Raw genomic sequence first — 26,035 nt, forward strand, 5'->3', positions numbered from 1 at the left:
TCTCCCTGTATTCCTTGAGACCTAACCTTGCTAATCAGTCTCCCGTGGGGAACCTTGTTGAACGCCTTACTGAAGTCCATATAGACCACATCTACTGCTCTGCCCTCATCAATCTTCTTTGTTACTTCTTCAAAAAACTCAATCAAGTTTGTGAGACATGATTTCCCACGCACAAAGCCATGTTGACTATCCATCATCAGTCCTTGCCTTCCCAAATTCATGTAAATCTTGTCTCTCAGGATTCCCTCCAACAACTTGCCCACCACCGAGGACAGACTCACCGGTCTATAGTTTCCTGGCTTGTCTTTACCACCCTTCTTAAACAGTGGCACCATGCTAGCCAACCTCCAGTCTTCCGGCTTCTCACCTGTGACTATCGATGATACAAATATCTCAGCAAGAGGCCCAGCCATCGCTTCTCTAGCTTCCCACAGAGTTCTTGGGTACACCTGATCAGGTCCTGGGGATTTATCCACCTTTATGTGTTTCAAGACATCCAGCACTTCCTCCTCTGTTATATAGACATTTTTCAAGATGTCACCATCTGTTTCCCCCCATTCTCCATCTTCCATGTCGAATTCCACAGAAAACACTGATGCAAAATACTCATTTAGTATCTCCCCCATCTCCTGCGGTCCCATACATAGGCTGCCTTGCTGATCTTTGATGGGCCCTATTCTCTCCCTAATTATCCTTTTGTCCTTTATCTATTTATAAAATCCCTTTGGATTCTCATAAACCCGAATTGCCAAAGCTATTTCATGTCCCCTTTTGTCCTCCTGATTTCCCTCTTAAATGTATCTCTACTGTCTTTATACTCTTCGAAGGGTGTCAGTCAAGCTAACCTGCCTGTACTTGACATATGCTTTCTTCCCTTTCTTAACCAAACCCTCAATTTGTTTAGTCATCCAGCATTCCCTATACCTATCAAACTTTCCTTTCACCCTAAAAGGAACGTACTGTCTGTGGATCTTGCTATCTCAATTCTGAAGGCTTCTCATTTTCCAGCCATCCCTTTACCTGCGAATATCTGCCTCCAATCAGCTTTTGAAAGTTCTTGCCTAATACCGTCAAAATTGGCCTTTCTCCAATTTAGAACTTCAACTTTTAGATCTGGTCTATCCTTTTCCATCACTATTTTAAATCTAATAGAATTATGGTCGCCGGCCCCAAAGTGCTCCCCCAATGACACCTCAGTCACCTGCCCTGCCTTATTTCCCAAGAGTAGGTCAAGTTTTGCACCTTCCCTAGTAGGTACATCCATATACTGAATCAGAAAACTGTCTTGTACACACTTAAGAAATTCCTCTCCATCTAAACCTTTAACACTATGGCAGTCCCAGTCGATGTTTGGAAAGTTAAAATCCCCTACCATAACCACCTTCTTATTGTTACAGATAGCTGAGACCTCCTTACACATTTGTTTCTCAATTTCCCTCTGACTATTATTATTTGGTCTATAATACAGTCCCAATAAGGTGATCATCCCTTTCTTATTTCTCAGTTCCACCCAAATAACCTCCTTGGATGTCATGCCAAGTACAGCCACTCCCCCTCCTCTCTTGCCTCCCTCTCTATCCTTCCTGTAGCATGTGTATCCTGGATCATTAAGCTGCCAGTCCTGCCCATCCCTGAGCCATGTTTCTGTAATTACTATGATATCCCAGTCCCATGTTCCTAACCATGCCCTGTGTACATCTGCCTTCCCTGTTAGGCCCCTTACATTGAAGTAAACGCAGATCAATTTATCAGTCTGACCTCATCCTCTGCTTTGTTCCTGCCTCCCCTGACTGTTTGACCTGCACCCTTCCCCAGTTGTACCAGTCTCAGACTGAGCTCTTTCCTCACTATCTCCCTGGCCCCCAAACACCCTGCCCCCCCCCACCACCTTACTAGTCTGAGAAAAAAAAAGTATGTGCAATAGAATGAGAGAGAGAGAGAGAGAGAGAGAGAGAAGAGCACAAGAGACTGCTTCAGGGCCTCAGACAGATTGCTCTCCTTAAATTGGGAACAATGGCTGGAGGAAGCCAGCTGTATAAAAGGTTAGGAAAGCTCCATTCAAACGCATGTTCCCCCCACAGAGATTTTCTCTTTTCCTTCAGCTGTGTTTTTTTTCTCTCTCCCTCCCCCTCCCAGCCACCACTCCATTCACACCAGCCTCAAAAGGCTTCAGGCAGCGAGAGGCCTTAACTTTACCCTGGCTTTCCCATTTCCTTCTTCTCCATGAGGTGGGAAAGGAGTTTTCAAAATAAAACAAACAAAAAATCCTTGTAAAAAAGAACATGCACCGCTTCTAGCTTTGTGCAAGACTTCATAACGATTGAAAACAAGTGAGCAAGAAACCCAAGGCTGGAAAACAAACAAAGCACTTGGCACAATTCCTGCACCGGGTTTCACACACACGGTTTCTCCAGGCAGAATACACAGGCCACACTCCACTCAGTGGCTTGGAGCTTTCTCATTCAGAATCATAGAATCCCAACAGAGTGCAAGCAGGCCATTCAGCCCATCAAATCTACACCAAACATCTGAAGACCATTCCGTTCCCCATCCACACCTACTGCCCTCCCCTATCCCTGTAACCCTGCATTTCCCAGGGTGATCCTCACCTGGCCAGCACATCCCTGGAGACTACGGGACAATTCCACCTGGCCAATCCAGCCTAACCTGTACCCATTTGGACTGGGAGATTTAGAGAGAGCGAGCGGGAGAGATTCAGTAAAGTCAGTGAGTCAGAGTTACTGCCTCAGGGCTTGCAGTCAATGTAAGATCGATATTCCTTTCAGTTCACCTGCCCATACCTTGCTCTCCTTGAACCCAGAAAGGGCAGGGTGTGGGGTTAAAGAAACAACTTGAATTTACATAGCACCTTTTGCAGCTACAGAATGTTACAAAGCCAGCAAGGACCTCCAAAGGCATTTGGATGGGTACATGAATAGGATGGGTTCAGAGGGATATGGGCTGGGTGCTGGCAAATGGGACTAGACTGGGTTGGGATATCTGGTCAGCATGGACGGGTTGGACCGAAGGGTCTGTTTCCGTGCTGTAACATCTCTATGACTGTATATGCAGTGGCAGTGCAGCAGGGAAATAAACTGCCAGTTCTGTGCACAGCAAGATCCCACCAACAGTGCATGAGATGATGACCAGGTGGGTTGTTGTTAGCTACTGGCCAAGGTATCACAGAGAGAGTTACCTGGGCGGATCTCACCTTCTGGAACACTGACAGTGTGTGGTGAAATGCTGCCACTATTTCAGCTTCAGGCTGTTTGCATCAAAACCACACTGAAACGGTGTGGGCCATTCCTCTTTCCTGACAATGTGCTCCAGCACTGAAAGCAGCAAGCTATTCAACTGCAGTGGCATCACCATTCTGACCCTTTCTTGTCGCACACCCAATTTCCACGTTTGTATGTTGATGTTTCCCACATGGTGACCAGGCTATGGTGAAGCCCCAATATTCCTCTCCCTTCCCCAATCCCACTCCCACCACACTAACTCATCACAGTTTGACCGACTCCAGCTGCCTGGCTAAGCTCAGTCGGGATTGTATAGCCCAGCACACAGGCCACGAGGTTCAGGAAACACACCAGGAGTCACCCCTAATCTCCAACAACAACAACTTTCCTTCACGTGGCACCTTGAACATATCATGAGGTGCCTCATCTCAGTGTTATTGAACAGCATGTGACATCAGGGCCCAGGAACCAAAAGCTGAGACACATCTTGTTGGAAAGCAGTACATCAAAGGCAGGTAAAGAGGGGCAGAGAGGATAAGGAGAGGACGCTGGAACTGTGGACTGAGGCATTCAGAGGCACAGCTGCCAAAAGTGGATGGAGAAGATCTGAGACATGCACAAGTCTAGAATTAGGAACAACACCAGTTCTTTGAAGTGACAGCCACCAGATCTTAGGGAAGGATCCAGATCGGATTCGGACACAACAATGCCAAGTTGACCTTAAAAAGTCCAGGTGTTCCTGGACTGGGTGACTGCAGGAACAATCGTGAACAGAACTGGGAGTGAGGAAGCAACCGTGCAGCACACTGGGAAGCGACAAGAGGCTTCCTCTCCAGCAAATGGCTACTGTCACATCTCATTTCATAAAGACAAGCTGCTCACAACATGGAAAACAGAAGCAGAAAAAAACACTCCAACTGCTTCACACAAGCTGTGCTGTGGTTCCAGCACTGTCTGCTAATATTTCACCTTTCCAGCACTCCCACTGTTTCTTTTTGTTGCACTGGGCAAAATACAAAAGCCTGATGAGAACTGGCATTGCAACAGTGCAATAAGCATCCACCCTCAGAGAGCAGACCCCCCCTCCCCGCCACCTCTTCCAAACATCAGTCCCCACAGGCTACAGACCTCCCAAACTTATAGCCTGACAACGACTGACCAGTCACTATTCCAGCCCTCAGCAAGTCCCACTCCATCCAAACGGCACGTGGTCCGTCAGCTCCCTGAGAAATTGCTTCTCAACAGGAGGAACTGAAATGCTTTTTTTGTCTCTAATTTGTTCATGAGATATGGGTGCTGTTGACTGAGACAGCATTTTATTATTGCCCTTGAGAAGGTGGGGGTGAGCTGCCTTCTTAAACCGCTGCGAGTTGACCCACAATGCCCTTAGGGAGGGAATTACAGGATTTTGACCTAGTGACAGTTAATGAATGGCGATATATTTCCAAGTCAGGATGGTAAGTGACTTTGAGGGGAATTTGAAGGTGGTGATGTTCCCAAATATCTGTTGCACTTGTCCTTCTAAATGGAAGTGATTGTGGTTTGAAAAATGCCGTGTGAGGATCTTTGGTGAATTTCTGTAGTGCACCTTGTAGAATGTACACACTGCTGCTGCTGAACATTGGTGGTGGAGGAGGGAGTGGGTGCTTGTGGATCTCGTCCCAATCAAGCAGGCTGCTTTGCCCTGGGTGGTGTCAGGCATTTTGAGTATTGTTGGGGCTGCACCTATCCAGGCAAGGGGGAAGTATTCCCTCACACTTCTGACTTGTGCCTTGTAGATGCTGGACAGGCTTTGATGAGTCAGGAGTCATCCTAACCTTAGCAACCGGAGGCTGGCTCCAGCAGCATGCCTCCTCACTCTCAGGCACAGACAGTAAAATAGGGAAGGATTCACTGACACTTCAGCATCGGGTCAAGTGGTCACACCCCCACTCCAGAGTTCCATCACATACCTGACTTGTCCATGAAATGGAGAGGCTGCGGGGAGTCAGGAAATGTGAGCTCCCAGCCTCTGATCGACTCTCGGAGCCACAGTATTGATAGGGCTAGTCCTGATCCATTTGGGAACAGATGCTCTGCTTAAATTGGCATGGTTTGTGGGACTGATGTTCGCAAGGGATTGGAGGAGAATCTCCCTCTTGGTTTTTGAAACGTGGCCTGGCTTCATTTCTATGAGTCTGGGACAAAAACAGCGCCTCTGCCAATGATGAGTCCTCTCTCCATGCTTGGTCTTTCACTCCAAATTCCCAGCATGTTTGGGGATGAGAAACAAACAACGTTCATCAGCAACAGCTTGGGTGAGGCAAGATTCCCATTTCACAAAACTGAAACATGCCCCCTCAACATAACTGCAATTCGGAGGCTTTTGCCTTCAAATGGTAATTAAATACAGCAGCTGTGTCCACCACAAGCTCCCTCAAAAAGCAGGAAATGAAGGATTGAGGTGCGTTCTGTTTGGCATTATTGCTTCCATCACTTGCTGTTCCTTGTGAAGGATTAACACAAACCCTTCCATTTGCAAGCACTGTGATTCACATTACCACACCAATCAGTGCAACGCACACACACACAGAAACATACAGAGAGAGAGAGAGAGAGAGAGACACACACACACGAAGTAAACTCAGTATGTGACATTTGTGCACTTCAATTACAGCAAACCCATTTCCTCCTGCTTTCTTTTCCTTTCAAATTGTGGATAAATTAAGATTTGATGTGCACTGAGAGCAAAAAGGTGTTACACAAAGGATAGTGCGGGTTAGGAAATTCACACGAGCTCTTTCTCAACCCAGAACATCAAGTCATAGAGCTGTATGACACAGAAACAGACCCTTCAATCCAACCCGTCTATGCCAACCAGATATCCCAACCCAATCTAGTCCCACCTGCCAGCACCCGGCCCATATCCCTCCAAACCCTTCCTATTCATATACCCATCCAAATGCCTCTCAAATGTTGCAATTGTACCAGCCCCCACCACTTCCTCTGGCAGCTTATTCTATACACGTACCACCCTCTGCAAGAAACAGTTTGGGACTCCGCTCCCTGTGAAAAAGGCGCTAACCATGCCCTTCCTGTAAGGTCACAAGAACATTTGTTTTTCTCTACCTGTGGATGCTCCCTGTCTTGTTGAGCATTTCCTACACTTCTCTCTTGACGTTTCTGATTCCCCCCCGAAGCCCCCCACCACTCCCCAATAGCAGCTATGTTGCCATTTCATGTCCATGGCATGTGGCTTGCTCCCCCAGCGTCCGGGACCTTGCCCCCGAAGCAGATACTGTCTCTGCTTCGGTTAGTTTTGGAAGTGGCTATTCCACTGTGTGAACATCACTGATGCACTGGCTGCTGGCGTTCCGATGTCCAGCACTCCCATGGTGTGGTGGGGGTGGAATTCCAATGAAAAATGTGTCAAGATGATGTGGCTGGGAATTCTCAAAGGTGGCTCAGGGCTCTGGAGTGACCTGAAACACGGATTCACCAAACAGAACCCAAAGGCTAATGGGATAGGTGAGTGACACAGCAAGACAAATTGTGCACTTCATGCACAGCAATGGTGAGATTGCATCTGGAGTAGTGTGTGCAATATTTTGGATGGGAAGGCCATGATGATGAGCAATCATGCCCTCAATGTAATGGAACTCAACCATGTGTTTCCAAGGTTTGCCTGGATGTGATATGAAAGCGCAGCAGCAAACAACTTCCAAAAAAAAAAGCACTTGGTGTGTTAGCAGACCATGCAAGTTGGGAAGATTCCCACTGACGTGTGTCCGGTCTTTGGATGTGAACACTTGGTGCAGTGAACACACTTCCCAGCGCTATTTGGGGCTGCCCTGTTTCACCTGAAGCTGAACAAACCAAAACTCCCTCCTTTCTGGCCTCTTCTTCAAGCCTGCATTTTCACCCTTCCGCAAGATGAAGTTTCCCACTCACACACACCGTGACGGACTGCTTCGGGTCATCAATGCTTCAGACAAGTCACCTCTCTGGATACAAGTCCCGCCTGTCCAACCATTCCTCACGAGACCACTTGCCTGTTGCAAATACGCACCTACCAAACACTCTCAAAACTGCTTCCAGCTCATTCAGATCCTCCCTGACGCAAGAACAGGCAAGGTGGTAAAAGAGGGGGATGCGTGGGCCTTGGTAGTGAAGGGTAGGAGAACGGTGGCTGAGAGAACTTTTGATGAGGACTCGTCTACTGAGGTAGTGTGGGCTGAGGTTAGAATCAGGAGAGGAGAGGTCACACTGCTTGGAGTTTTTTTATAGGCCTCCACAGAGTTCCAGGGAGGTGGAAGAGAGGATTAGCAAAATTATTCTGGGAAGGAGTGAAAGGACCAGGGTGGTCATTATGAGGGACTTTAACTTCCCCAACATTAACTGGAAATGCTATAACTCCAGTACGTCGGATGTCCAATGTGTACAGGAGGGTTTCCTGACACAGTTTATCAAAGGGCCAACAAGAGGGGAGGTCACACTGGATCTGGTGCTTGGTAATGAACCAGGTCAGGTGTTTGACTTAATTGTAGGTGAGCACTTTGGAGAGAGTGACCATAATTCAGTTACGTTTAGTTTCGCGATGGAAAGGGATAGGTACATGCCACAGGTCAAGAGTTATCGATGGGGTAAGGGCAATTATAATGCGATTGGGCAAAAATTAGGATGCATAGAATGGGGCAGCAAAATGCAGGGGATGCAGACAATGGAAATGTGGGGCTGGTTTAAGGAACAGATATTGCGTGCCCTTGATAGGTATGTTCCTGTCAGGCAGGGAGGAACTGATAAGGTAAGGGAACCGTGGTTAACAACAGAAATTGCATCTCTTGTTACGAAGAAGAAGGAGGCTTATGTGTTGATGAGGCAAGATGGTTCAGATGAGGCGATGGAGAGTTACAGGTCAGCTGGGAAGGATTTAAAGAGAGAGTTTAGAAGAGCAAAGAGAGGACACGAGCAGTCTTTAGCAAATAGAAGAAAGGAGAACCCTAAAGCTTTCTATAGGTATGTGAGGAATAAGAGGATGATTAGGGTAGGACTAGGGCCAGTCAAAGGCAGAAGTGGGAAGTTGAGTGTGAAAAGACAGAAGTTGGAAGTTGAGTGTGGACACTGTGGAGATCGGAGAGGTGCTAAACGAACATTTTTCATCGGTTTTCACTCAGGAAAAGGAGAATATTGGAAATGAGAAGAATGAGGTATGAGATATTAGACTAGAAACGATCGAGGTTAGTTACAAATAGGTGTTATCAATTTCGAAGGAGTGAAAGTTGACAAGTCCCCTGGGCCGGATGGGATTTATCTGAGGATTCTCTGGGAAGCCAGGGAGGAGATAGCAGAGCCTTTGGCTTTGATATTTGAGTTGTCATTGTCGACAGGTTTGGTACCAGAGGACTGGAGGATTGCAAATGTTGTGCCCTTGTTCAAAAAGGGCAGTTGAGATGACCCAGGTAATTATAGACCAGTGAGCCTTACTTCTGTTGTAGAAAAGATTTTGGAAAGGCTTATAAGAGATAAGATTTATAATCATCAAGCAAGCAACAATTTGATTTCAGATAGTCAACATGGTTTCATCAAGGGTAGGTTGTGTCTCACAATTCTCATTCAGTTTTTTGAGAAGGTGACCAAGCATGTAGGTGAGGGTAGGGCAGTTGACATGGTAGACATGGACTTCAGTCAAGCCTTTGATAAGGTTCCGCATGGTCGGATGTTGGAGAAAATGCAAAGGCATGGAATTGAGGGTGATTTAGCAGTTCAGATTAGAAACTGGCTTTCTGAAAGAAGTTAAAAATCACACAACACCAGGTTATTGTCCAACAGGTTTAATTGGAAGCACACTAGCTTTCGGAGCACAATCACCTGATGAAGGAGCGTCACTCCAAAAGCTAGTGTGCTTCCAATTAAACCTGTTGGACTATAACCTGGTGTTGTGTGATGTTTAACCTTGTACACCCCAGTCCAATACCGACATCTCCAAATCATTTCTGAAAGAAGGCAGCGAGTGGTGGTTGATGGAAAATATTCAGCCTGGAGTCCAGTTACTAGTGGAGTGCCACAAAGATCTGTTTTGGGACCACTGCTGTTTGTCATTTTTATAAATGACTTCGATGCAGGCATAGTTGGATGGATTAGTAAATTTACAGACGACACTAAAGTCGGTGGAGTAATGGACAGTTGGAAGAATGTTACAGGTTGCAAGGGGATTTGGATAAACTGCAGAATTGGGCTGAGAGGTGGCAAATGGAGTTCAATGCAGCTAAAAGTGAGGTGATGCACTTTGGGACGAATAACAGGAAGGCAGAATTCTGGGTCAATGGAAAGTTTCTTGGTGGTGTGGATGTGCAGAGGGATCTTGGAGTCCATGTACATAGATCCCTGAAAGTTGCCACCCAGGTGGATAGTGGTGTTAAGAAGGCATACAGTGTGTTAGGTTTCATTCGTAGAGGGACTGACTTCCGGAGCCACAATATCATGCTGCAATTATACAAAATGCTGGTGCGGCCACACTTGGAATATTGTGTACAGTTCTGGTCCCCATATTTCGGAAAGGATGTGGAAGCATTGGAAAAGGTGCAGAGGAGATTTACCAGGATGTTGCCTGGTCTGGAGGGAAGGTCTTATGAGGAAAGGCTGAGGGACTTGAACCTGTTTGCATTGGCAAGAAGAAGGCTAAGAGGGGATTTGATAGAGACATACAAGATGATGAGAGGATTCGATAGGGTAGACAGTGATAGTCTTTTTCCGAGGATGATGACATCAGCGTGTACGAGGGGGCACAACTACAAATTGAGGGGTGATAGATTTAAGACAGATGTCAGAGGCAGGCTCTTTACACAGAGAGTGGTAAGGGCGTGGAATGCATTACCTGATAATGTAGTTAACTCAGCCACATTAGGGAGATTTAAACAATCCTTAGATAAGCACATGGGTAATTTTGCAATAGTGTGGGGGGACGAGTTGAGAATACTTCACAGGTAAGTGCAACATCGAGGGCTTTAACAAAGGGTCAGTTAGACTTGAAACGTCAGCTCTTTTTTCTCCTTACAGATGCTGCCAGAACTGCTGAGATTTTCCAGCATTTTCTCTTTTGGTTTCAGATTCCAGCATCCGCAGTAATTTGTTTTTATCCACTGTTCTGCGCTGTATTGTTCTATGTTCTAAGGGGAGCAAATGTTGCACACAGCACTCCAGATGCAATCTCACCAAGGATGTGCGTGATTGTGGCATAGCCTCCTTACCACTGTCGTCAATTCCCTCACAGTAAAAGACAATATTCCATTAGCTTTCCTCATTACTTGCTTCACTTCCAAACAAACCTATCCCATGCTTCCTGCACAAGGATACCCTATGTCAGAGCTCTACAGTCTCTCACTGTTTGGATCATCTTTCTATTTTGTTCATCCTGATACAGTGGGTAATTTCACATTTTCACACCTTATCCTCTGTTGGCTAGATTTTTGCCTCCTCAGTTAACCTCTCCAAATCCCCCTGCAACCTCTCTGTGCCTTCTTGACAATTTATTTTACTCGCCATCTCTCTGTCATCTGCAAATTTACCACGAGACCCTCGATCACTCCATCCTCGTTGTGAATGCAACTGGCAATGCGTTGAGGTCGAAGTACTGATCACCGCTTACACCTTGTGAACCAGGACATGCCCACGTATGCTCTCTCCAGTTTCCTATTGGCCAGCCAATCATCTTTCCATGCCAACGTGTTAGGCCCTGCACCCCCAGCAACAACATGCCACGTGGCACCTTAACAGAGGCCTTCTGGAAATCCGCACCCAGTCGATCCACTCAATTTCCTTCATCCACAGCACATGTTACTTGTTCAAATAAATTTCTTGTTGCTTTCACAAAACCATGTTGACTCTGCCTGATGACCCTCAATGTTTTCCAAGTGCCCTGCTAGATAACATCTTCCGCATGAATACCTGCTGGATTTGGTGGACAACACTCCCGTGGGGGCCCTCTGGATGCTTTGCTGTGACAAAGCTGCTATGTAACTGCAAGATATTGCCGTTGTCACTGATGGAGAGGGGCGGCCCTCAACTCACCGAAGCCCACGCAAGCATGCCTTTTCCTGAATGACAAAGGGGAGCCCGAAAACTGTGCAGGAGTCAGGAGGCAAGTGGAGAAGCAGTCCTGAGGAAGCTCCACCTTCATCTGTCAGAAAGCGGCCGTCAGACAGCAGACCCTGCTATCAGCACACTCTGAAAGGCAGGAAGAAAAATCCATTCACAGTCAAGTGTTTCAATTATTTACAAAGACAGAGGAGAAGGACAATGTTCACGAGACAAACACATGTCCAATCCACCGGTCGGCACCAGATGCTGGTGTGTTAATTTATTCAGAAGAAAGCCATTGACACTGCAGCTGCACCTTCCAGCCACTGCCTGGATCCTGGGATAGGAAATCGACTTGAGTTCAAACTTAGCCAGTGGTCTCCTCACAACGGTGAGCAAAGCAATAAAGCTGCGTGCGTGCACTTTATACCCATCAATCAAAATATTACGTTCCATTTCCAGGAAAGAGTGCATCAGCAGTCAGGGTACCTGGCACCGTCGTCACAGCAACCACTGGCCAGGCATGCTCAATTCTCCAAGCTGCCTCTGCATGTGACCTACACTTCCCAATGTAAAGATTTGGCCTTACATGAGCCTGCAGGTTGGGAAAGGTGCTCAGTGTTTTTACAGCCTGTGCTTGTGGTTGTCACGCTGTCAGAAACTCATCCGAGTGAGACTGTTACAAGTCTCCTCCCAGCATCGGGCAGGCAGCAGGACATAGCCAACAGGAGCATGATGACAACACCTGGGAGCGCAAAACTGAGCCTCACCTACACACTGCATCTGAAAAAGGGCAACTTAACACCAATGAACAACCCAAGGGGAGGAGGTCTTTCTCACTGCCTCTCTCAAGGACCCACTGGATTCTGAAAGGTCATCTTTCAACATTTAGAGTGAAGGAACAGTCAGTGCAATCAAACGTGGAACCATTCAGTGGCACAGGACAATGAGTTCAGGCCATTTCAGCCCTGAAGCCTTTTCCAGCATTGAACAGGGTCACATTGACCTGTATTCTCCTTCTCAACCTTGTCCCTCAATCTCGGGGTCCAACAAGAAAGCCAGCAACAACAGTCCTGAGTGCTCCCAGCATCAACAGCTTTGTTTCATCACCACTCTATTGCCAAACCTCTTTGTTCTTGATGTCCCCGCTACAGAAAGAATAGGCTGTTTCTTTTCCTGCATCAACCCCGTTCAATCCTCACTGTGACATCAACCCCCACGTGCTGACTGATGCAGAAGATTGGCCCCCTAACACTTCCGGGATAAGGTTCCCAATCATTCCCAAGCATTGCTGGGCTTGCTATGGCATTCAGTCAACCGAGTCTGGCAGAGCCAAGGGTCTCCCATCAGGAGGCTGTGCCCTGTGCAGCTTGAGACAGCAGAAAGTAAATATGCTCTTCACTTATTTGAACATCAACCCTCCAAGGAACTGGGCTGATGGAATGAATCCTGTGGTTTACTTCTGACACTAAACAGGCTTTCTCTTCCAACTCACCCACTCCTGTTTAAATGACACAATATTGTCAACAAAGGTTTCTGAGCAACAGATCTGAACCGGACATGATCTCAAAACAAACAGAATTATCAGTGAAGCAACTCCCTTGTCAGCCCACAAGACATTGACAAATGCTGACTTCAGTGAGACAGCTACGTTGAATAGAATGACAACACCAAGTGCTGGGGAAACTCGGTAGCTCTGCCAGCAGGCATGGAGAGAAAGCAAAGTTATCGTTTTGGGTCTGCTATAAATCTACTTCAGTGATATGTTCACTGGCCAAAGGCTAGCTTTTACACAGACTGCACTCCTGGACTGTGAGTGAGGAAGAAATTGTCACCGAATTGTCAACTGGTCTTGGAGGTAATTGTGTCAGGCAGATTCGCCAACAGCCACGTCATGCATACCATGTTTAAAACGCCTCGGATTCAGTCCACAGTTTTGGGGTGTGGGAGGGAAAACTGAACAGGCTTTTTCTTCCTCCCCTTTCATTGAAGGACCTGATGGAGGTGGTCTGAATGTTTTCACTTGAAGGAGAACCCACAAGCCTCAAAGACAGTGACTCATTCATTACATTGAGAATTTGGAAGGTATGCCTTTGCTGAGTGTGTGGCTGTTATTTTGGAACCTGTCAGCACAGCAAGTGGTCAGGGCGAATAAGCAGCGATAGGTTAGAGGGAAACAAGGCAATAGGGAGGAGAAAGCTCTGCTGTGAAGAATTAGGTGGAACAAGTGCAGTAAGCATCAACTGTGAATGGCCTGTGCATTTCTCAAACAGTGGGACAGGCTGGGCCAAAGCATCGGGATGCTTCTTCTACCCTGACTGGCGTCGTGAAACATCGGGGAAGGACAAAAACTTTCACCATGTTCTCAACAAGTAACCTTCAGTAACTCTAACAGTCTATCGGACAGTGACCAAGTCAGCTGCGGCCAGGGTGACCTCTCACTGCCCCTCCCCATGCTGCCAGGTCAGCTCAGAGACCACCCACCCGATCCGGCGAGCATGCTTCATGTGCAGTGGCAGCAAACACAACCACACTCTCCAGAATGATGCAAACAGTGAAGAAGACATCCAACCAGCGTCCTGGCAAAGCGCAGGGTTACGGCACAGTGGTTGGGATTATATTAAATACTTGTCTGTTTTCAGTCAGTCCCACTCTTAGAACCTGAACACATCGATCATTAACACCCTCAATGTATCCGGGCTTTTCAGTAGTCATGTCTCACAGCACAACCTGCACCCCCCCCCCCCCCCCCCCCCAATGTAAAGCTCTTTGCTGTGTTCCAGTTCCTGTCTAGACAGCAGTGTGTGTAAACACTGTTTATTTTTTTCCCTCTCTGGAAGTTGGGAATATCCTACACTGCATCTGCCAGGAAAACATTTCCAGCACTTTCGATGGAGTAACAGGAGTCCTTCATCCTCCCACTCACCGTCCAGAGGAACCTACACATCCTCAGTTTCAGACAGGGAGTACACAGGAGGAGCTGGCTCCAGCGATGGGGAGCTGAAACACAAAGGACTCCTTATCAAGAGGTTCCTGCTTCACCACAAGATGTCTGTGTCTGCGCACGTCTGCCAACGCCAAGCACAGGCACCGCATGGTCATCAGTAAAGCAAACCAAAGTACACACTGAGCAAAACCTTTTGAAAGGGTGAAGATGGGGAACAATGGGCCGAGCTGGGGTCAAGTGAGGATCACAGCCTCTCCTCATTGACAAAGGTCTGGGTTCATTTCACATCCCCTTGCTCAGTCAACATTCTTCAACATTTCTTCAGGACTGATGAAGGTTTAAGAAAGAACTTGCGTTCCAGGACAGAGAAGACCATTTCAAACATGACAAGCAAGTTCGACCAAGGGGGTCAAGATAAACCCAGCAATTACAGGACGGTCACTTCAAACTGGGTCATGGGGATAGTGATGGAAACAATTATTCAGTGCAGAATGTGCATGCAAAAGGGTGGGGGGGTTAATTACAGAGTGCCAACCAAAACCTCATGTCCAATTAACTTGGTCTTTTCTCCCCCAAGAGGTAAGAGAGGACTGATGAGGGGGAAATCCCTGCAGGGAGGCCAGTATTCAGTTACCATGTCACCTTTCGTTTCCACATGGATATCCTTAAGACTGATCCAGCTCCCCAACTCCCCGAGGTTGTTCGATGCAATGCCATGTATCACACTTATAAGAAAGGCTACTGTTGTGACACAGGGAGAGGGTTCACTGACAATTTGAGTCAAAATCACAAGTTGATGTTTTGTTGTGATTTCTGAAATCACATCTTGGCAATGATCTTCGACAGTAATTGTTTCGCTGAGGCTGCTTTATTTGGTGAAATTTATTTCTTTACATCTGTGGAAAATTGTGATTTCTACTTTCAGCAGAGGGTGTCCAGATTTCTCATCAAGTGTGGGTCTCCACAGACATTGCAACACACACTGCCGTTATAATCTAGGAAACAATTCAACTGAGTTAGACACATCAAACTCACACAGACAGCAATGTGTCAAAGATCAAATAACGGCTTGAATCTCGGTTCCTGTTTCGGGAGCACATATCCTGCAAAGTTTCCATCTCGATACAGCCAAGATAACAGAAAGTCAAATGGGACATCCATTTGAAGATAGCTTCAAGTAGCTGAGCCCCCACCTCCTCCTCCTCCAAAATCCCCCTCTGCCCAACTCTTCTGGGTCTCTGCTCTCAGATCTTCGACCCATTCCCAGCCTTGGTTCTTGTCACTGTTACTGACAGTTCACACTAACAACACTTAAATCTCACCAAGTGGCTCAGTGGGAACACACAGTGGGAAGTATACTGCCCACTCTATCGGTAATCACAACACTGGGCAGGAATTCATCTGGACTCAAAGTTGATGGAAAGGGGAAAACCGTTAATAGAAAGGAAGAGAAAAACCTAACTTTGACTTTAGTGAAGCCTCTAACAACGTTCCACCTGGTAGACTAATTAGCAAACTTAGGTCACATGGAATTCAGGGAGAACTTGCCAATTGGATACAAAATTGGCTTAATGGCAGGAGACAGGGTTGTTTTTCAGACTGGAGGCCTGTGACCAGTGGTATTCCACAAGAATCCATGCTGGGTTCACATTTATTTTCTTTTTATATAAATAACTTGGATGTGAATACAGGAGACAGGGTTATTATGTCTGTGGATGACACCAAGATTAGTGGTATAGTGGACAGTGAAGATGATCATCTGAGATTTCAAAGAGATCTCAAACAGCGAGTTTTGAGAAGATTTATAACTCAGGTTGAGGTTCTGGATGTTAGTTTGCTCACTGAGCTGGAAGGTTCATTTTCAGACGTTTCGTCACCCTACCAGTGCAGCTTCACCAGAGGCTCACTGATGACATTATACCTAATATGGTGATGAAACATCTGAAAACAAACCTTCCAGCTCATAGAGCAAACCTACATCCAGGTCCTGATCAATTGGGTCAATGGGGACAGAGCATGAGGGGCATTTGTTTTTACACAGAGACTGGCTCATGTGTGGAACAAACTTTCTGAGGAAGTGGTGAATGTGGGTCCAATTACAACATTTCAAAGACACTTGAATAAATACATGAATTGGATGTAGCCATCAGTTCTGAGGAAGGGTCACCAGACCCGAAACATTAACATTAATGTCTCTCCACAGATGCTTCCAGACCTGCTGAGCTTTTCCAGCAACTTCTGTTTTTTTGTTTCTGATTGACAGCATGGACAGTTCTTTTGGGTTTTTTTTTCAATTCATTCATCGGACGAGGGCACCGCTGGGTTGGCAGCATTTATTGTCCATTCCTAATTGCCCAGAGGGTAATAGAGAGTCAACTACATTGCTGTGGGTCTGGAGTCACATGTAGTTCAGGCCAGGCAGGAATGGCAGATTTCCTTCCCTGAAGGGGGGCAGTGAACCAGAGGGGCTTTTCCAACAATACACAGAATTGAACTCTTAATTCCAGCATCTTATTCAACTCAAATTCCACCACTTGCTGTGATGGGATTTGAACCTGGGTCCTCAGAACATGAGCTGAGTCTCCAGATTAATAGTTCAGCGATAATACCACTGGGCCATCACCTCCCCCGTGTTCAGAAAAGGGGAAACTGAGTGAGTCGGAGGTGTTGAAGTTTGTGGGGCATGAGCTGGAATCAAACCGTGAGCAGACAGGTCGTCACGGGGACTCGGTCTCACCATCATTTGAACCTCTGGCACTGTGCGAGTGACTGACCCTTCCAAGTTTCGTTTCGGGTGATGCAGGACGTGCAGGTGAAACCCAAGCAGCATCCAACCGTGTGGTGCCCACTAGATAGGCCTCCCTCCGAACTGCTTCATCCCATTAGGAAGGGGTTCCAGCAGAAACCAGCCACAACTAAGACTATTGCTATCCCTACACTAATCAATAACTTGTCCCTGACAAACACAGTTCATGGAGACAAAGCCATCTTCAATCAGCACAGTGGTCCCACACTGAGTGCAGCCGGTTAAGCAGGTGTAAAGAGTCAGTGATGTCAGGGACTGGGATATCTAAGAAGTCTTTCCAAGTGCTGGAATGCAGCAAACCAGAATGTTTTGACGAATCATAAGATGGCTTCTTCTTGAGAAAAATACCAAAAAAAAAGACTCTGTACTTCCAGCCTGAGCTTCTCATTGAGCTCGGGAGGGGAAAGAACTGCAGGGAGGAACTTTCAATTGTTCCAATCCCAAATAGGTAACCAATGGCAAGAACCAATTGCAGCAGCTCTGCCGAAATTCAACAGATTAATTTCCTAGCATAACACCTTAAAACGCAGTGTCCTGAGTAAACTTCCATTTGCACTGAGAAGCTTGCTATTGTACATTTTGAAAGCATCATGTTCGAAATTCAAGGTGAGAGGCTGGTTTCTATCCCTATTCATTGGAAATATCAAGTGACATGAATGAGGTAGCCAAACAAGTATCAGCTCAGAAAAGTGGAAGGAGAGAGAGATCAGGAGCACACCAAACATGCAGACAGAGAATCACAAAGTTTGGGGCCTGGATTCCTTCTCAAGGACTTACACATTATTCTCCAGGCTAAAGGGATCAAAGGGTAAGGGGAGAAAGCGGAGAGGAACACAGGACTAAGTTGGACGATTGGCCATGATCATAATGAATGCTGGAATAGGCTGGAGGGGCTGAATGGCCTTTCCTGCTCCTGACTTGTATGTTCAGTGACCCCATGATAACCAACGGTAAGTTGCTGCAGCAACCAGGTTCAGAGGAATGCAGAGACCTCGGGGACTTCTGAGCTTGGAGGAGATGAGGGAGATAGGAAGGGACAAAAGCACAGTGAAATGTTGATGCAGCTTGACCAGGAGCTAGTCTGCTCTGACAAGTTAAGGAGCCGACAGGACAATGGGGCGTGCAGTTAGCTTCATGTTTGGCAGGTGGCAAAGCTGTCGAATCTGGGAAAGCAGGCATATCAGAGTCATAGAGATGTACAGCATGGAAACAGACCCTTTGGTCCAATCCGTCCATGCCCCATATCCCTCTAACCCCTTCCTATTCATGTACCCATTCAGATGCCTTTTAAATGTTGCAATTGTACCAGCCTCCACCACTTCCTCTGGCAGCTCATTCCTTACACGTACCACCCTCTGTGTGAAAAAGTTGCCCCTTAGGTCTCTTTTATATCTTTTCCCTCTCACCCTAAACCTATGCCCTCTAGTTGTGGACTCCCCGACCCCAGGGAAAAAAACTTTGTCTATTTATCCTATCCATGCTCCTCATTATTTTATAAACTTCTATAAGGTTACCCCTCAGCCTCCGACATTCCAGGGAAAACAGCCCTCGCCTATCCAAACTCTCCCTATAGCTCAAATCCTCCAACACTGGCAACATCCTTGTAAATCTTATCTGAGCCCTTTCAAGTTTCACAACATCCTTCCTACAGGATGGAGCGCAGAACTGCACATGATATTCCAAAAGTGGCTTAACCAATGTCCCAGAGAGGCACAACATGTCCTCCCAACTCCTCTTCTCAATGCAGTAACCAATCAAGTGTTGGCGTTACATCAGCAGGGAGTTAAGGTTTCAGCAGCTGATGACCTGGGATCAACAACATGAAGCAGTGTGGTGGAGCTTTAATGGAAACAGGGTGCCCTGGGAAGATGAGATCAGAAACTCAGCTCCAGAATCAGGTGGGACACCGAGGTTATAAACAGACATAGCTCATCACGGCACAGTGGCAGAGTGGTTAGCACTGCTGCCTCACAGAGCGAGAGACCCGGGTTCAATTCCCTCATCAGGCGACTGACTGTGTGGAGTTTGCACATTCTCCCCGTGTCTGCGTGGGTTTCCTCCGGGTGCTCCGGTTTCCTCCCACAGTCCAAAGATGTGCAGGTCAGGTGAATTGGCTATGCTAAATTGCCCATAGTGTTAGGTAAGGGGTAGATGTAGGGGTATGGGTGGGGTTGCGCTTCGGCGGGGCGGTGTGGACTTGTTGGGCCGAAGGGCCTGTTTCCACACTGTAAGTAATCTAATCTAATCTAATCACAGGCTGTTGCCAGGGAGAGGGAAGAAAGTTTGGAACAAGGTGAGAAAACAACGCCTTCGGTCTTCCCAAGATTTAACAAGAGGATGCTTTAATCATAGATTTCTGTCCTTGCAGTACAGGATGTTGGATTGAGAATGCGTATAGGGCATAAACAGGCAGGGAAAGAGTTCAGTTTTGAGTTTTGTGAAACAATAGGTTCAGCTGAGCATGACTCAGATCAGATAAGAACTTGCAGTTAAAATGGGGGTGCTGGAGGCAAGGGTAATGGGTTAACAATGTGGAAACGCATTCATTATGTACATCCATTTAACAAGATGAGGTAGCATTCAGTTTAACACGGTGAAAAGTATTCATTATGTGACGTCAGTTATTCATAATGGAACACAGATGGCTTAATCTTTACTATTGACCCTTGCTGATTGTAATGGTCACCCAATTAATATACATGTTGCCTTATCTGGATGCTCCTCCCTGTAAAATAACTATATAATTCATTAAGATACAGCTTCAAATACCTCCTTCAGGCCTTCAGTCAAATGCTTCGAGTCTCGAACTTTTAACTTAAACTCCCTACACCGGGGTAATCTGACTCTCTTTTTCTGACCATTTCTCCATGTCCTGAGAAAGTGTCAGTAGACTCCTCCAAACTAACAATCCTGCAGATTTCCTGCCCTTTCCTGAAGCTCGATTTAACGTCAGAAACACCATCATGGGCTCACAAAAGAAACCCAAATTCTTCATGACTGAGCCATCTCCTGCAATCCCTGTCCTGTGGTAAATAAGAGAAGGTCGCCAACATGGTTGATAATGGAGACTCCCTGTTCCTCCACAAGTTACTGTCACAAGTGAGAGATGAAGATTCCAGAAACACAACACCACCCCCTTTTTTGAAACAACCTTGCGGAATGGTCTGACAGGTCAATAGATCAGTTACTCCTGAGAGCCCAGTGTCAGGCTGTGTGCTGCAGTTATCAGCTTCATTCTGCTCAGGAATGGTGGAATGTTAATGATGTTGGTCATCAGGGATTCAAGATGGAGATCCCGTTGAAGGTCATGGGGAGATAGCATGAGCCTTACTTATTCCAGAAGGTCATTTCTTTTTTTTAGATTAGATTAGATTACTTACAGTGTGGAAACAGGCCCTTCGGCCCAATTCTTCGTATGCGAGTGGCACAAATATTGTGGTTCATTCGTCAGCCCATGCAAGTTGCCCAGGTTCTGCTGGGTTTTGGCATTGGCTGTTTTCATGTGGGTCACTGAGTCCTCCTGCTCTGTCAGGCTTGGCATCCCGCCAGCAATACGTTTCCTCCAAAATGCAAATCACCTCATTGCAAGAACAGTAAAGGACAAAAGTGTCACTAGGAATGAGCACTAAAGCTCATGGTGCAATCACTTGTATCCTTGGGTAATATCATGCTCAAATCCAATCTACTCTTGTATGCTTGGGTAACATCATGCTCAAACCCAGTCCACTCTTGTATCCTTGGGTAACATCATGCTCAAATCCAATCTACTCTTGTATCCTTGGGTAACATCATGCTCAAACCCAGTCCACTCTTGTATCCTTGGGTAACATCATGCTCAAATCCAATCTACTCTTGTATCCTTGGGTAACATCATGCTCAAACCCAGTCCACTCTTGTATCCTTGGGTAATATCATGCTCAAATCCAATCTACTCTTGTATCCTTGGGTAACATCATGCTCAAACCCAGTCCACTCTTGTATCCTTGGGTAATATCATGCTCAAATCCAATCTACTCTTGTATCCTTGGGTAACATCATGCTCAAACCCAGTCCACTCTTGTATCCTTGGGTAACATCATGCTCAAACCCAGTCCACTCTTGTATCCTTGGGTAACATCATGCTCAAATCCAGTCCACTCTTGTATCCTTGGGTAATATCATGCTCAAATCCAATCTACTCTTGTATCCTTGGGTAACATCATGCTCAAACCCAGTCCACTCTTGTATCCTTGGGTAATATCATGCTCAAATCCAATCTACTCTTGTATCCTTGGGTAACATCATGCTCAAACCCAGTCCACTCTTGTATCCTTGGGTAACATCATGCTCAAATCCAATCTACTCTTGTATCCTTGGGTAACGTCATGCTCAAACCCAGTCCACTCTTGTATCCTTGGGTAATATCATGCTCAAACCCAGTCCACTCTTGTATCCTTGGGTAATATCATGCTCAAACCCAGTCCACTCTTGTATCCTTGGGTAATATCATGCTCAAACCCAGTCCACTCTTGTATCCTTGGGTAATATCATGCTCAAATCCAATCCACTCTTGACTGAACAAGTTCACAACATGCCCCTTAATTCCAAGGCAATCTCTATTCATGAACAAGCTGCTTATCGTGAGGGCTGTGGGGAAACTGCCTTTGCTGAAAATAACTCAAAATCGGATCAAGCTGTGAAGTGTTATGAACGATGTGAAGCTGGAGGGAAATGCGAACTGTGTATTCCAATCCCCATAAGGCCTGCAGGAGGATAGTGGAGAGTGGGAAGTGTGATACTGTCCATGGATAGCAGGAGCTCATTCAACAACCCCACAGTGAGACCAGAAAGGGAAACACCTTGGCTTCGATCAGGAAAGAAATAACTCAAACACACTTCCTGTTGGCACAGGATGGTGCCCAGGAACAGCAGTGATCCCATTTCCCACTCGATTTCCACATCAAACCAGCTGGAGTGCTGGACCTGAAAGTCCTTTCCCTTTTCCTCCACATTTCTCTACAGCCTGCTGTCGTATCCCGGCCATCCTTGCTATCACACGTGACTGGCAAGCGGGGGCAGGAGTTTTAAAAAACTGGCTGGGCCAGAGGACCTTGGCAAACTTTCCTGATCAAGCCAACTGCTACTTGGCGCCAACTTCCTTTTCTGCCACCTCTCACCCCGGTCATGGTGCAGTGTATCAAGTCCAGTGGGCATTGCCAACTGCTGCCAGTTCACACCAGACTCAGAGATACCTGACTCCAGCTTCAGCACTTTCAGAAACATGTCCTTGGGACAACAATCCCTGCAAGTCCTTCACCTCCAAGCTGAGACATTCTGAACCTCATCTTCTCTGAAATCTCAAACACCCAGCAGATAGGAAGGTCAAGATGTAGACTTGTTACTTTCAGGAACTATTCTGCCTTGTTTAAATTGTTTTTAAAATGGACTATTGCCAGTTCTTAAAATGGCTGGTAACAAACCAAAGAGCAAGTCAACTGCTTCCAAAAAGTTCAAGCAATGATCAGGCTAAAAGCAAACTCAACAGATCCTGGAAGGTGACAGTCTGAGCGCTGTGTGAATATTCCAACCAAACCAAAACACAATGTTTCACTAAGCAAGAGTGAATAAGGGAGACCATCAAACTTCATTATTGCTTAACTTGATGCAAGCAACTCTGTCGTTCCCTGCAACAAAACAATGCTTTCTGACATGGGGCAGCAAACTGCACCTCACCACTAGTTGTCTCAACCTGACAGAAACTGCTGAGTCCTTCTAATCACCTGTAAGAGTGCAACTTCTGCTCCTCCAACTGCTTGGCGCAGCGTAACAGGCTACCTGAACCAGGCTGATCCAAACTCCTGCCACCCATTTCCCCAGTCTCTCTCTTGCTAAGCGAACCAATTCTCAGTTTGCAACTCCCACACTCCAACAGCATCTGAAGGCTGATAGACGAGCCCTCTGTACAAGAACACAAACTGGACACTGACAGACTGGATTCTCAAATTCACACAAACTGCTTTTCATAGCTTGGAACTTTTTTTGGTGCAATTTGTCACTACTTCCTTTCGCTTCCCTTTTCTCTCTTTATATAGGATTCATGTCACAAACCATTTCACTGGGTTTTGAATAAACCCAACTTTATTTTAAATGAAAAGAATTTGCTGTGAGCCACTGTTAAATTGGACTTCGCCAACAATTCAGGGAAATACACCACTGCACATTTTCAAAAGGGCAAAGAAATGAAGAAAAGGAAGTTCAAGAAATCTTATGAATGGAAGAGATGAACAATTAGATTAATCCAATACACCTCTCCCTCGAGTCCTTGATAAAATAAATGATCTTACTACTAGATTAGGACCAGATTCACAAATCTACAATTTTACTGAGGACATGTGCAGCTCTATGTATTCTCTCAGTGATTTACTTCCACAACTTACATGAACCAAATTACAACATATAGATTAACAAACAGCAGGCATAATGTAACATGGAGAGCTGATTTTACCACAAGACTGTCTCACGCCAACAACATTTGAACCAAGTCATTTTGCTTACAGTAATTGCAACAGAGGGAAGATGGGAGAATCACGGTCATGTGACTGTATTCATCACCCAGAGGTGAAGGATGGGTATTGATATCCAACTATGGAAGCTGGTGAGATCTGAGTTCAAGTCATGAAGGTCAAATTATCAAGTTAACTGGAGTGATGACCACTATCTGACTCAGTCACGTCCTTCAGGAAAGGAACTCTGACCACTTCATCCATTTAGCGTTCATGCAACTTGAGACCAACAGCAATATGGTTGACTCTTCAAGATTAGATTAGATTCCCTACAGTGTGGAAACAGGCCCTTCGGCCCAACAAGTCCACACTGACCCTCCGAAGAGCAACCCACCCGTTTCCTTAACGCACCTAACGCTATGGGCAATTTAGCATGGCCAATTCACCTAACCTATACATCTTTGGGCTGTAGGAGGAAACCAGAGCACCCAGGGGAAACCCACGCAGACACGGGGAGAATGTGAAAACTCCACACATAGAGTCATCTGAGGCTGGAATCAAACCCGGGTCCCTGGTGTTGTGAGGCAGCAGGGCTAACCACTGAGCCACTGTGCCGTCCAATGAAATGGCCCGAGCAAGCCACTCAGTTCAAGGGCATGAGCAACAACGTGCTGGACTTACCAGCAATGCATGTACCCATGAGAAACAAGCAAGGAAAATTAAATTTACATTGCTTCTTCAACTTTGAGAACATCCTAAGGAGTTTCAATAAAAGTGCAGGGATAACGGTGCCAGATCATTCTTACAAAATGCAACGCTTACTCCTGGACTTGGTTTTCATTTCAGGGCTTGACCTTCCCTTGACAAACACAAAGGCTATAAATGCACTGCTTTAGGTGATACACAACAGAGATTTGCTGGCCCTGTGGGAAGGACAGCTACAGATGTCACACCATCAATAACGGGACTTGCCTTATGATATGAAGCAAGGGTTGCCAAGCTTTTGGGATTGCCCTAGACTCACCAATCTTCAGGATATTGCAAACCCAGAAGAGGTGCTGCGTGGGCATTCAACAGATTGCAACATTTCCTCCGAAAACCTTTTGTGAATAACCAAAACACCCTGATAAGGAAAAGAAACGGCTGCTTAAGCGGACAGTCACAAATCTTCCACTCAAGTTAACGAAGGGTCAACTGACTTTTTAATTGGTCTTCCAAGCATTGTGAGGATGGTCATATCAAAGCCAGCCTTTATTGGATTTCTGAGCCCTCTTTGGAGCCTCGTCAGCTGGCCGGCTGCTCTCAGAACACTGTGCGTATTTCCCCAGACTGGAACCAAGACAAGGTGTCACACACAGGAGCACCTTGCAAACACAGGCAGGTTACTATCAATGAGTCAGTACTCAAGGCCAATGTTCCAACCCTGGCTCCCACTGTCGTGTAAACCACAACAGACTGCTGTCCCTGGCAGGTAGCATACTGGACACTGTAAGGTGGTGGGTACCAGCAATTGGGATGGCAAATGGTCTATTAGCTGTCTCTTTTTGCAAGGGGTTGGAGGAGAAGAGTGGAAGATTTTTAGTACATTCATCCTCGCGCTGGCGAGGTCATAACCTTGTATACCAAGATCCAACTGTTCCCCACCAGCCAAGACTGCCCAGCCTGCAGCCCATGTAGTACCCTAACTCCTGACCCTAACTGACAACATCCATTTGGATGGTAATCAATGGCTCCATTTGTTTCTCAACCAAAACAAATCTTACAGCTACGTTGTACTTGCAAGGAAATGCCATTTCATTAACAGTTTTCTTGGAAAATCCGTTTGAAAGTGAGAAAATGTGCCTTGTTTTCTTTCTTGGCGTTGTCCAGCTCCTGTTTCTTGTGTCACATGCCTCACATCTTGAGAGTGCCTGTCTTCGCCTCTCTGAAATGTACTGGTTTCTCCCCTGTTCCTGAGCTCAGAAGCCACAGGCTCCATCTGTGTGAGCTACCACCCCAGTGAGATGCTTCACTCGGTTTTACTGAAGAGGGACACTCTCCCTGAGTCAGCGTAATGAAGACCAACCGCACCAAGGTTCTCTTGGTTTGCTCAGCAAGACATAAACTATGATGTGGGATTGTTCCGAAGGAGATCTGGGGAGGCAGGCGTGGGGGTGTTGGTCAGAATGGCTGGGCCAATATTTTTAGTCCTTGCCTGAATCACAATTACCAGACGACTGCTTGTGGGATTTTGCAGTCCACCAAAAGATTACACATCAACAGTGACAAGACTTCGCTGGGACATGGTGAAAGGCGCTAAATCAATGCAAGCGCTTTCTGATGGCAGGGGGATGAACAGATCGGCCGACTGTTCTCCAACTCTCTTGGTTTCCATTGCTGCTGGAAATGGTCTATGCTGTCCACCGATCCGAGAGTTTTAATACTGAAGCACTATCCACACCATGATGTCATCTGGACTTGACAACTGACCAGTTTAGGACCTTGCCTGAGTGAGACCTTCGACCTC

At 46.3% G+C, this 26,035-nt stretch overlaps 1 protein-coding gene across 5 annotated transcripts in view; it reads right to left on the minus strand.

Moving 5' to 3' along the window:
* Positions 1-26,035, minus strand: part of LOC140459705 (fibroblast growth factor receptor 1-like) — a 154,510-nt gene that overhangs the window by 98,442 nt on the left and 30,033 nt on the right. Inside the window, exon 2 of one of the 5 annotated variants that reach the window (XM_072554130.1) lies at positions 11,286-11,441. The exons of 3 other annotated variants lie outside the window; for them this stretch is intronic. The gene's annotated coding sequence lies outside the window, so the exon portion shown is untranslated. One more of the 5 variants, XM_072554131.1, reaches the window with a different exon arrangement.

The sequence above is a fragment of the Chiloscyllium punctatum genome, chromosome 35, assembly GCF_047496795.1.
Source record: "Chiloscyllium punctatum isolate Juve2018m chromosome 35, sChiPun1.3, whole genome shotgun sequence".
Taxonomy (NCBI): Eukaryota; Metazoa; Chordata; class Chondrichthyes; order Orectolobiformes; family Hemiscylliidae; genus Chiloscyllium; species Chiloscyllium punctatum.